The sequence below is a fragment of the Apodemus sylvaticus genome, chromosome 10 (assembly GCF_947179515.1).
Source record: "Apodemus sylvaticus chromosome 10, mApoSyl1.1, whole genome shotgun sequence".
NCBI lineage: Eukaryota > Metazoa > Chordata > Mammalia > Rodentia > Muridae > Apodemus > Apodemus sylvaticus.
Window position 1 is genome coordinate 41728517 of NC_067481.1, and position 13656 is coordinate 41742172.

A 13656-nucleotide genomic window follows, 5' to 3' on the forward strand; every position below is an offset into this window, starting at 1 on the left:
TACTCAGCCCCAGAAGTGTGCTTAGAGGCATGTGCCACCTAGCCTGACTTTCATTTACATGGGTTCTGGGGCTCTAAACCCATGCTAGTATGGCAGATATGTAACCCACAATCCCATTTCCTTAGCCTCACTCACTTCTTACGTAGGTTCTGGTGCTCAGTTGCCTAGGACATTTACAGTGAGGAGTTAGAGGGGAGTGGGGAACCTGGGGTACTGGGCTGACCCAGGAATGAGGAGAAAGTTGACCTCATACTCCACACCTTCAGTCCCTCACATGAGGCTTAGGGATGGCCTTACCATGTGGCATTACTGATGACAAAGTGAAGGGCTGAAGCGTAAGAAGTGTAAGTTCTAGCACAGAGAGTTGGAGATTCACTTTGAGTCTGGAAACCCTCACGTGCTGTAAGCAGGGAGGAGAGGGGTATGTCTCATAGTTCAGGGACAGGACAAAGGATGGAGAAGAGAGCCCAGACCACAAATCTGAGAATGGGAAGTGGAAAGAGGCGTGGTGATCTCAAAGCGTGCCCTGGGGAAGTGAGCTAAAGGAGAAGAAATGTTTGGGGCGTGGCTTGCCACAGAGGCTTAGGCGCCTTATATGGAAGACCTTCCGTGACAGCTACTATGATCCAGGGCTCCTCCTCTGGCTATGTTAGCGTCCTGGATTAATGTGCATTTTCCAACAAGCTCAGTCTTTCTGTTCTCTAATTCCAAAGGACAAATTAAGTTTAGAAAGAGAAGTAGTAAGGTCAAGCTACACAAGTCGGAAGTGATGAAGCCCTGCAGTAGATCCTGGTGCTCAGTAAAGAGCACTTACCTCTGTGCTGGGCTCTGTCTGCGAGCAGAAGAAATCCAGAAGCAATGAGTTAGTTGCTTAGGGAAACAGTGAGTTTTGTCATTACACACGACCATCGGAGAAGGATTTCAGGGGAAAGAATTAAGCAGTTTAGTTGATCCTAGGAGTTGGATCTTGGCTTCAGTCCAGTCACTGATTTAGCCCCACCCCATTTCGTAGAATTTTTTCAGTCTAAGTGACTGAAACAAGTCCAGCTACCTGTAAATCTCACCCCTAAAAGACAGCTTTTAAAAGCATCTGGTATCATCTGTGATGTCCATAAGGGACAAGAGAGACAGCATTGTCACTGACCTCTGGAACTGAAAGGAGTCTGAGGACACAGGGTGAACATCAGCAGGAGGGTTCACAGCTTATGTCCCCATCCAGGTGGGAGAGAAAAGCACCCCTTGTTTCACCCCCTGTCAGACCAGGGGGAAGACCAGCATGGCTGCTTCTGTAACTTCTTCCAGAACTTATTTTATTGACTATACTTATTTATTTGATGTGTGTGTGTGTGTGTGTGTGTGTGTGTGTGCTTCTGTGGTATGTGTTGGGTTTCATGGTTTGGATAACTATGTGTGTGGTGTGCTATGTGGGGTATGTTTTGTAGTGTGCGTGTGTGAGTGTATGTGTGTGGTATGTGTGCATGGTGTGATGTATAAGGGGAGAGTGGCATGGTGTATGTGGTGTGTTTGTGGTTTGTGGTATGTGTGTTTGTGGTGTAGTAGTGTGTGTGGTAGTATATTTAGTGGGTGTGGGTATGCATGTAGGTGGTTGTTTAGTGTATGTGCTGTGGTGTTTTTAATATGAGGGTAGTGTGTGTGTTTGCGTGTGTGTGTGTGTGTGTGTGTGTGTGTGTATGTGTGTGTATGTGTGTGTGTATGTGTGAGTGCATGTGTTCTAGGTTCCACATGTGTGAGAAAGCATTTGTCTGAGCTGGTTTATTTCAGTTAATATGATTTTCTCTAATTCTACCTGTTTTCCTACAATGTTGTAACATTGTTGCTGTTTACTGCTAAAACTCCATTGTGCATAGGAGCAGCTTTTATCTATGCATCTCTCCAGGGTATCTGGGCTGACTCATGCCTGGCCTGTTGTGATCAGCGGACAAGCAGTGTCCCAACGCCTCTGCTTATCACTGTGCAGATTTTATCAAGGCCAAGAAGAAAAAGCACCAGATTCCTACACTGAAAAGAACTGCAATATATTTGTAGGCAACACAATTTTATATAAAGAAATGTGATGGGATTACTCATGTAATCCCAAAACTTGAGGCATTGAGGCAGGAGGATTACCGTGAACTTGAGGACAGCCTGGGATACACTGTGAAATATTATTTAAACCCTAAGTAGTCTCCATAAAATGCGCAGCAAGGCTCATGACTGAACTCAGCAAGGCTGTGGGGTTTGCAAACTCGGCGAGTAAATAACCGGTTATATTTCAATATACCGGCAACTTAAAGTGAGATGAGGAAATACTTTTGTTTATGACAGCACACCAAAACACTTCTGGGTAAACTGATGCGATATAGCAAAGACTCTAAAACACTGAAAGGAACTGAAAGAGGAAAATGCCCTTTCAGAAAAGTGCAAGCAGTAGATGAAACCCCAGAAAGGGTGAGCCTGGAGGGGCTGGAGGCCGGAGGGGGTTTCCAAGCCCTCGGAAAGGGAGAGTGATGTGCGAGGCTGTGCGATTTCTCAGTCACTCAGCATCGATAATGGTGGTGGCCACCTAACTCTGCGTTACGCATGTGCTAATGTTACCGCCTTGCGCAGAATGTAAGGAGAAAGGCGGCTGCTAATACTGTGACTACTGCTGCGCGGCACACCTGAGACACACACTGTCTGGTGGCTTTCTTTCCTTCTGTCCTCTGTCTGCTTCTTAAGGGGTCATTCTGGCCTCCTTGCCTCTAAGAGACTCTGCCGGGAACATTATCTTGGTGGACTGAAATGTCAAATGGAACAGGCCGCGGGCTCCTCGTGTGGAGTAAGGTCTAGGACCCTGGAGCTGGAAGTGATGCATCCACCTGAGATTTTGTCCATCGTTCAGCTAGCGAATGTGAGGACACTGGACAAAGAGACAGACTGATGTGACAGTCAGTTTCCCCAGCAAGCCTTTCTGGATAGATGTTCTCATCTCTCTACTGATTTCCCTCATCCTACACCCAGAGATGATCTATGATGTGGCCAGACCAGACCCAGACCCACAAGCCTGCTTGAGCCAAGTACCCTTAGCCGATGTGCCTGGACGTCCGTCTCCTTCTGCCTTCCTATTTTTGTAACTCCCCTCTCCCATTCATGTCCAGAAGTCTGCAGCCAGGTTCTGGAGGATGGTTGTAGGGCCGGCGAAGTCTGTACAGTGAGAAACACATGTGAAGTTCTCGGAAAGAGAAAAAACATGAACTGCACGCAGACCTCCCTGCACTCGACATCTCACTGGCCGCAGCGGCAGCTGGGATTGATTGCAGGGGCTCCCGTGGTCTGGCGATTTCAGATCTCAAGGCATCAAGAGAAAGGGAGGGGCTAGAAAAGAAGAGCTCCCTTCTGGACTTCATAAAATAGAAGGGTGATTTCTGTGCTCAGGCATTCCAATCCCTGTGGAAGAATTTTCAGTTTCCATTGCTAGGAACAGTCCCAGGAGGGGGAAAACGCGAAGGGAGAGAGGTGCAGGAGAGGTATAGCTCTAAGCAGGACTCTTGGACAAGATGGAGGACTGAGGCAGGAGAGGACCCTAGAGTGGAAACTGGTATTCACTGTCTAGTTGGCTCTTTCCTTGCATGGGGCTGTGTGCATTCTGGAGCCTTAGGGTATAGATGTAACCATCAGTGCAAGAGGAAGCTCACAGCAGCATTTCAGGGGACGAAGTGGGAAAGAGACCAGAAGAACAGACCTCCCTGGGAATCCTTGGTGTCCCAGACAGCCAGGCAGACTGTCCGGTGGCTGTGTGGTGGGGCAAGAGCTATGGGAGACAATAATAGAGAGAGAAAATCCCAGTGGTTAGACGCTGTGAACTCCCAGGCAGTGGTGGATACTGGGTCATTCTGAAGAACACTTAGAAACCACTTGGAGATACTTTCAGTATATGGTGTGAGTAGGGAGGGATTGTGCCAAGCACTTAGAGCCAAAAGTGGGCTAACTGTGGGGAGGTTGGTGAAGGATGGAGCTCAGAGGAAGATCGTTTTATCATTAAGACACTGAGTTCAGAATTATGGTGCTGGGTATCAGGGATTGTTCAACATCCGGCTCAATATCAGGCTCTAGACTACAGGTCCATTAACAGAAAGGTAGACTTGTGATCAGAATTGGGAACTTGGAGGCCAGTAATGGAAGAACTCAATACCAAGACAGGAACAGTTTCAGAAGGATAATTCGGGGCTGTAGAGAGCAGAGGTGTGACTAGGGCTGGCCTGGAATGACCTTGGGTTGGGGGCTAGGAGGTCCCACCCACTCCTAAAAGAACCTGCCCTCTGTCCACTGCCTGCAGAGCCTCTCCTCACAGTTACTGTGCCTGCCAGGCCCAGGTATCAGCATGGATCAGGGGTGGAACGTCTGTAGGGACATGCAAGGTTGGCATGAAGCCCCAGAGCCCCAGCGGGAGGGCTCTGGCTCCTGCTGCCTGAGATTAGAAGTTGGCCAGACTGGAGCACAAGCCAACAGCAGGAAGGGACAGCTGGTCTCCACTGGGTGCTAATCCACCTTGTCTGACTTTCTACAGTAACATCCTCACCTGCGAAGGAGGAGGGGGAACGGGAGGAGTCCTCCCCTCACACACCCATTTCCAGAAGCTGGAGTCCTGCAATGTGCTCCCACATGTCCATCAGCTCCAGCTGAGTGACTGTCATGTCTCAGTAGAAACAGAACAAATGACCTGGGGAGTCTCTTTCCCTAGCATGGGGTCTGGAGACATTCAGATGCCAAGATTCTGAGGGTGTGCAGGAGGCTGAGTCCTTCCTCTGCAGTGGGAATGGAGAGAAATGACTCTTAGAGCAGCCAGAGACTGGGGACCACTTGTTATTGCAGCAGAAGCTAGCCTGTCCTGACGTGTATACCAAGCCAGTGTCTTCCCTCATTACACTGTGACTGAGGAGTCTCACTTGGCCATGGTCCCTTTTCCCTTCATATAGGATCCCAGCACATGGACCTCAGCTCCTGGGCTTCTTGAAGATGGTTTCAGTGTGTTCATCGCAGCCAGGCCAACCTGTCTGAGCCCTGGAGCCTCATCTAGGCAAGACTGAGAACTTGATCAAGATACTACCACTGCTTCCCTCCCTCCAGCCTTCATTTCTTTGCATGTGAGTCACATGTGTATCAACCCTAGCTCAAGCCTGGGAGTCATACCTCGGGACATGCCTATCTTGTTTTTGAGGCAGGGACTGTATTGAGTTGGACCTAACTGTGTCAGCTAGGCTGGCTTCCCAGCAAGCCCAGAGATCTGCCTGTCTCTGCCTCCCTAGTACTGGGATTAAACGCCTGCAGGTTTTTATGTGGACTCTTAGGATCAAGTTCTGATCTTCATGCTTGTGTGGCAAGCAGTTTGCTGACTGGGTCACCTCCTCAGACCATGTAACAGCTTTCAATTATAAGCACTCCTGTCTTAGAGTCCACAGATAGTCTTATCTTATGTGTGTGTGTGTGTGTGTGTGTGTGTGTGTGTGTGTGTACATATGTGACAATTTCCCCCCAATTCTCATGACATACAGTGCTGCTTTGCCCCTGGTTCCAATTCCAGGTCTCTCCCACTGGACCCCATTGTTCTCTTGCCGTCTTTCCTTCTGCACATGGTTCCAATACACCCACCATCTTGGGCTGCCTCTAAGGGGTGCTTGGCTCCAGGCACTTTCAGGCCCCTGCTGCTACTGCCTGAGACAGGGCAGGATCCTGCGTGGCTTCAGGGGAATACCTTTAGAACCTACCCTGGCCAGGCTGACTTGGGAACTGGATCTGAAGTCCACACCTCCAGCCACACCCACAGAACTGGAAGGGTCCTCTCCTGAGCCTTCTCAGACACCTCTCCCAACCTCCGTCCTTCCCAGGTGACAGGTGAAGCAGGTCCTTGGTGATGCTGGTGGATTCCTCCAAAGTCCCCTGCCTCTAAGATTCCTATCACCTTTAACATCCCAGCCACCAAGAATCATTTCCTGTCATCTCCAAATCTGAAAGTCAGACCGCCACTCAGCTCTCTACACTGCTGCAGTTCTGGGAACAATTCTCCACTCACTGTGTTCTCCCAGCCCTCCTTGCTCTCACTGACCCCACGCTGAACACCTCTCAGGGTTAGCCAACCTAGATTCTGCTATGTCCACGACACAAAGATCGCCTATAGCGTTATGGATCCCAGGAAGCTTTGGACTTGAGGCACTCTAACTTCCAGCTCTGTTGGTCTGAGTCCAGGGACTTTAACATTCTCTACAGACACTCCTACAGACCATCCTGGAGGTGGTCCTTGCAGACCTGCCAGGGCCCCAGGGCAAGTGAACACTGTCACAGAGGCTACTTGTGCAGTGTTTCCTTTACATGGAGACATGCTGGCGACCCAGGTGCCTACCTCTCTGATCCCACAGGGTCCATTCATTCTCCTCCTCTGCACAGGCTTACAACAGTGTTTCCCAGAGGTCTCTTCTATTGACTCTCAGTTTCTCCCCTCCCTCGAGTGCCTTGGAGGCATCAGGAGCCACCTGCTTATAAAATTAATGGCGCTGAGAATCTCATAGTATGCTCCAACTCACTGGGGCCCAGGTCCAAACCATCTCTCCAGGCCCCCCTCCATCTAGCCTGACCACGTCCTTATTCTTACAGAAGCACCACACTCATGCCAAGGCTGAGTCCAGGATGGTCTGTAGGAGTGTCTGTTGAGAATGTTAAGGCCCTGGACTCAGACCAACAGAGCTGGAAGTTAGACTGCCTCAAGCCCCAATCGCTCTCCACGTTTCAAGCCTCACTTTCTTCCGAGGCGCGGGGGAAGTCCCCTTCCCCCACTTTAGGAAGTCCTAGCTGACCTGGGCAGAAGCCAGTCAGTCATATGGTGCTTAGTCACACAAGGATGGCCGCCTGTGGTTTTTCTTCTCACTTGGCTTTACATAGCCACTTGCCCCATTTTGAGGGTGGGCAAGCGCTTCTGCAGTTAAAGACTGGCATTTCGGAGATGCTCAATAAGGGCTGAGTTACACAAGTGGGGGGTTGGGGTGTTGGAAGCATTACAAATGTCTGACAGATTTTACAGGGTTCCTGAAACCCCTGGGAATCCCAAGGGATAAGGAGAAGAAGGGGGACATTATTTGGCACTATAGGAACTGACATGGGACTGAGTGAACTGTCTGAACTTAATTTTTTTTAAAAAGATTTATTTATTATTATATCTAAGTACATTGTTGCTGTCTTCAGATGCACCAGAAGAGGGCATCAGATCTCCTTATGGATGGTTGTGAGCCACCATGTGGTTGCTGGGATTTGAACTCAGGACTTTCGGAAGAGCAGTCAGTGCTCTTAACTGCTGAGTCTACAGTCCTAACCCCTACCTTCTCACAAATCTCAGTTCTTCTAGTCAGGAAGAGTTAACAAGTAGAAAGCAGGTGAAGTAGAAACTGCTTCCACTCATACCCCTGCATGCTCCACTCAGGGCATTTGGGGCTTCAGGCCTGGGCAGCATTATAGCGGGAAGATTGGATTTAAACCATGCCTCTATTAGTTAGAGCTCAGCGAGGGGAAGCGTATCCTCCTCGAGCCTGCTTGTTTAACTTTATGAGAAATCATGCCCATGATGTAGGGTTAAGAGGCAATGAGAAACGGCTGATTAAACCTGGAGAGCAGTGCTTGTTGTATATAGAAGACTTGGGTGAATTCCATCCTCTTTCATTTAAGTTTCCCTTTTCTGCCAGGCAGGTGTCTGGGCTGACACAGGCACAACTGGAGGGAAGAGGCAAAACAAGGCTCTGTGATGTCTGGAGCTGAAGTTGGTGGGACCTTGCTGCCCTCTGGTGGACTTAATAGGAATGACATCCCTGTGTGTTCTCTGGTGCCACCTTATGGTAGAAGAGGTTAGTTACAGAAGAGCATTCTAGAGCTCTCAAGTTGGAAGAGTCCACCTTGGACATTTGGCTGGTCTCGCTTCTTTTTTTTATTACACATAATACTTAGGTTACTCTTCTTTTGCACATCTATTTAAAATATCTGATTCTTTCCCTAAGAATAAATCATGGCAGTGGAATTTCCTAGCTCATTGTTATAGCATTCTCCTCCCTCTTGCTCTCTCTCTTTCTCTCTCTCCCTCCCCCTCTGTCTCCCTCTCTCCCTCCCTGTCTCTCTCTCCCTCCCCCCACACATGCATATGTCATATGTGTATGTTAACTTATCTCTCAGAAAGGTAGTACCAGTTAGTATCCCCATCATTTTGTCTCATTTTCACCAACATTGAATGGTGTCTCAGTTTCATTTTTTTACTGCTGTGGTAAAATATCCTGACCAAAAGGCAATAGAGAGGAAGAGTTTATTGGCCAATAATGCCAAGTTACAGTCCACAGTTGCAGAGAAATTAAGGCAGAAACCTAGGCATGACATCCACAGGCAAGAAAACAGAGCCAAGTGCACCCTTCATGTCTGCTTGCTAGGTTGCTCATAGACTGTTAGCTTTTTTCATCCTTACACAGTTCATAGCTCAGCCCACGAAATGATGCCACCCCCAACAGACTGAGTCTTCCTACACCACTTAGAAATCAAATAAATTCTCCACAGGCACCCACGGTGAGCCATTGAGGAACTAGACAGTTCCTCAATTAAAATGTCCCCCAGGTGCTTCTAGTTCTGTCAAGGTGACAGTTAAAACGCAGCACATACAGTATGCATTGTTGAATATAGCCTTTCAGTGTTCCTGTCCCTTACCCTAATATAATAAACATATTATATTTTATTATATTTATTATCATTTATAACTATAATAAATATATTATATTTCATTATATATTTATCAATATATAAATAATAAAATATAATATTCTACTGTGTAAGCGTACTGTGGTTCCCTTCCTTCATGTTACTGTTGATCTGTGTCTGCATTGCTTCTGAGTTTGGAGCTGTTATAAATAACACTGCCACAAATATTTTTGTTCCAAATGAGAACATGTTTGTGCAAGTCATGAGTGACCAAATGTCAGCATGTTGTCCAGGCTGTTCCTAGAAGTAGGATTGGTACATAGAGGTGTATGGAAAAGTAGTCTTCTAGTAGATACTGCTGAAGTTTTCCAGGGCAGTTGTCTCAATGCCCTCAGCAGCACCGGCGACTTGCACTCTTGCCAATGCTTAGTATTTTCTGTCATATCTACTTTGCCGTCCTTATGTGAGTAAACTTTGGATTTTCTTTTTCATGTCTCCTGAGACAAAATACATCTTTATAGTTTTATTAGTCATGTCTGTGTCCTACTGGGGTGTGGTGGCTAATCCTGGTTGTCAACTTGACTATATCTGGAATGAACTACAGTCTAGAATTGGAAGGCTCAGAGATATACGTTTCTAACCTGGATCTTGGCATGGAGACCTTGAAGCATAGTCACTAAGACAAGGAGATCTCCGAGTTCAAGATCATTTGGGATTAAAGGCATGGATGCACACGCCCAAATATGGGCCACACCCTCTGCTAGAGACCCACACGCCAATAATCTGGGCCACACCCTCTGTTGGAGACCTACTGCCTTTAATCTGGACTACACCCTCTGCTGGAGATATATAGGACGTTGGAAGAAGGAAGATTTTCTCTCACTCTTCCTTGCCTGCTTGCTTCGTGGGACTGAGAAACTGCTAGATCCTTGGACTTCCAACCACAGCTGCTGATGATCATTGTTGGGGAGTTGGACTATAGACTGTAAGTCATTGACAAATTCCCTAACTATATAAAGACTATCCATACATTCTGTGACTCTAGAGAACCCAACTAATACATGGGGTGACCTTTCTTCACATTGTTATTAAGGCATGTCTCTGTATTTTCAGTTGTTACTTCTGTACCAGCAGAGAGCTAAGTGCTGGCAGGATTTTGGTATCACCATTTCTATGCCTCATCACTGGACTTTCTATTTGTAAATATTGTCCTTCTGTGCCTGCCCAAAACATGAAGGGAAGAGAGCCCTGGTCGCCTAAAGCCTACCTAAGAGATGCGCTGGTATTGTCCTGCTGCTGATTGGGTATAATAAAGAGCTGACAGCCAATAGCTGGGGCAAAAAGAATGGAGGGTGGAGCTTCCAGGCAGGCAGAGAGACAGAGGAAGGATGCAGGCAGAGGCAGACATGGACGGGAAGAGAAGGGAGACCAGAAAACGGGAGAGCAGGAAGGTAAAGAGCTAGCCATGTGCTAGGGACCCAGGCTGGGAAGTCAGGTGACTTTAGCTAGCGAACAGTCTGTCCCCACTAAAGGCCAACAGCTTTAATGGTGTAGAAGCCTCGTGTCTTATTTATATGGCAAATGGGTCTACGAAAGCCTCACAATAGTGTCCCTTCTGATTAGTCTTACTTTTCAATCGCCTGATTTTGAAAGAGTCTTGCCTGCCGTGTCTGGGGGCTGTATTTACATCATGTACACCAGCCGCAGATCACTTCTTGTCTTTGTTGCCTTTTTACTCTTACATGGCTGTGCTGGTTTGAATATGGTTGGCCCATGGGAAGTGGCACTATTAGGAGGTGTGGGCTTATTGGAGGAGGTGTGGTCTTGCTAGAGGAAGTATGTCACTGGGTACATGGGCTCTGGGGCTCCTATGCTCAAGCTCCTTCCAGTGGGGAAGAGAGTCTCTTCCTGGCTATCTTGGAATTAAGATGAAGGACTCTCATCCTCCAGCGCTATGCCTGCTTGCACACTGCCCTGCTTCCCACCATGATGATCATGGACTGAACCTCTGAAACTGTAAGCCAGCCCCAATTAAATGTTTCCCTTTATAAAAGTTGTTTTGATAATGGGGTCTCTTCACAGCAATAAAACCCTAACAAAGACAATGGCCTTGACAGCGTCCCTGGAATTTTGATGTCATCTAATTCATGCATTTTCTCTCATGATCACATTTTTTATAACCTGGTCAAGAATTCTCTGTCTCCTCTGCAAACGTGTTTTCTTAGCTGATATTTACAATTCCAATCTTCCCACTTATCTGTGCTTGGCTTTTGTGTGTTATGTGTAATAGAAGGCCTCATCTTTATCAAGATGGATGCACAACTGACCCAGAACTAATTATTGACAGGACTGGCTTCCCTCTGTGGCATTGGCAAGGCAGGCTACACAAAGGCATGCTATACAGCAAGGAGCACAGACGACTTTAAACTGTATTCAGTAATAGGGATGACCCTCCCAGGTATGCAGCTAACATGGAAGGAGGCATTGCAAATGTAACTGCAGGTGATTTCTTGCATCATAAAGAAGACATGCATGCATATAGAGGACAGCTGGTAGAATAGCTGTTCTGCCCCGCTGTTCATTTTATTCTCCTACAGATGCCATCATGTCTTAGTCACTAAATCTTCGAAACAGACCTTTACATCTGACAGTCGTAGGCCCTCAGTTTGGCTCTCCTCTCTGGTCGCTGTGGCTTTTGGCCCTCCCCAATTCCCTCTTAAGTTTTAGCTTTGGATAATCAACTATTACACGAGCCCCAGCTGGGGTTTGATTGCGACAGCTCTTGTCTGGTTTTGGTTTTCCAAATTAATTTCATTCTGTCAGGATTAAAACATATCCCCTTGGAGATTTGAGTTGGATTTTATTAATCCTATAATTTTATTGGTGGCGTGTTGAATCCTTTATATTATGATTTCATGTCTGTGAATGTTGACTTCGGTGTCAGACTATCATCAGCTTTCAGAGAAGTCCCACATCCCTATAACCTTTCACTTTCTGCAGGGTGTTCTCGATGCCTGAGGCAGGTAGTACTAATATCTTAAATGTACCTCACAGATTCTAACCAAACTACTTTGTGATGTTTTTGCCTCTGCTTTCTCAACTTCATTACTTCACCCCGCAAGGCTCCTGACAAGAGTATAATCTTACACCTCCAAAGCTGACCCACACTACCCTACATCACTTACTTCATCAGCAAGGGGTTGGTTCTCTTCCAGCATCCTGGGAAGCCTTCGGTCTGATTAAGGCACCAAATAATGCAAACCCATCAGCTTTAGACACTTGTCCCCTCACCATGACAAAAGCCCCCTAAGGGGGAAGGGTTTACTTTGCTTAAAGTTCAAGGGGACATATCACCAGGGGAAGGCAGAGGCATATCATGTTGCTTCGGCAACCAGGTAGCCAAGAGAGATGAGTGCTTAGACTCAGCTTGCCCTACCCCCACCTAGCTCATTTCCCAATGCAGCCCACAGTCAGGGTGGGTATTCTCACTTCAGTCAGCCCAATCCAGAAACTCCCTCACAGACAGACCTAGAATCTTTTCTCTTTGGCAATTCTAGACCCTGTCAATTTGATAATTAATATTCACCCTCACTCTAGCTATCTGAAATGTGTTTTCCTTGTGCTGAAGCTTTAGAACTATAACAATGACAGATTCCAGCTGAGATGTCACAATGATATTGATACAGTCCAATGAAAAATAAAAAATGGGCTGGAGAGATGGCTCAGCGGTTAAGAGCACAGGCTGCTCTTCCAGAGGGCATGAGTTCAATTCCCAGCAACCACCTGGTGGCTCACAACCATCTGAAATGGGGTCTGGTGCCCTCTTCTGGTGTGTCTGAAGAGAGCAATGGCGGTGTACTCATATACATAAAATAAATAAATAAATCTTTTTAAAAAGATGAAAACAAACAAACAAACAAAAAACAAAGAAACCCAACAACAGCAACAGCCGTACAAACAGCTGGGCTGGGTTTTAACATATAGGTAAGAGTTCTCCATTCTCCAGGCAGTGGAGCCCAGCAGTTGGTGGTAGAGCTAAGGGAGTATTCTAGGGCAGAAGAAGACATAAGTGGAGAGCAGCAGGGGAGCTCAGAGGGGCCCGAGTGTGCGAGTAACCTGGGAGGCTGAGGGATGAGGGTGGAACTAGACATGGGTGAAGCTAAGTTAGACTAGACTGTGGGTAGCCTTTAGATGCACTTTATTGTTTGGGATGGTTATATGAGTCTGTTTGACCCACTTTGTCTTTAAGAGATGTTATCTATGCTGTGGTCCGAATATCCCTCCAAACTCATAGTGAAATTAAATTGCCATTGCAGAAGTATTAAGAGGTGAGTCTGTCAAGGTGACTAGGTTATGAGGGTACTGCCTCCTGATTCCAGAAGGAGTAGGTCGTTGGTAAAACCAAGTTCACCTGTCTCCATCTTGTTCATGGTTCTGTGTGGAGGCCCTCTGCAGGTATCGCATTGGCTGCAACTACAAGCCAAACTTTAATTGTTTATAAATTATGCAGCTTGTGGTATTCTGTTATAGCAACTGAAAATGGACTGAGCCACTCTGATAATACCAAAGAAGAGGCTGGTCCAGTTTAGATACCATATGAGCCAGGGCAGAGAGCACTAGTAACAGAAATGGAAATTCTAAGTTATCTGAGAGGCGGCATGCTGCATTCATGAGTATTCATCAGTGAGAAGGCATAATGGGTGTCTGAGTGTAGGTTATGGGGTGTCACAGGTCCACCCTCCCAACTGCCCCGTTTGGATGCCTGGGATGATCAGCTTAACCATTCTGTGAACATCCCGAGATGAAGCTTTGATTGGCAGTTTGGGGAGAAAGCACCACACAAGGCTGCTTTCTACTCTTCTACAGGATAGCTGTATGTGTGGCTATTTGGTTTCATTTTGCAGGGTTTGGAGTTTCTTTTGTTTCCTTTCTGTGTGCATATTTACTGCTGCTCCCCTG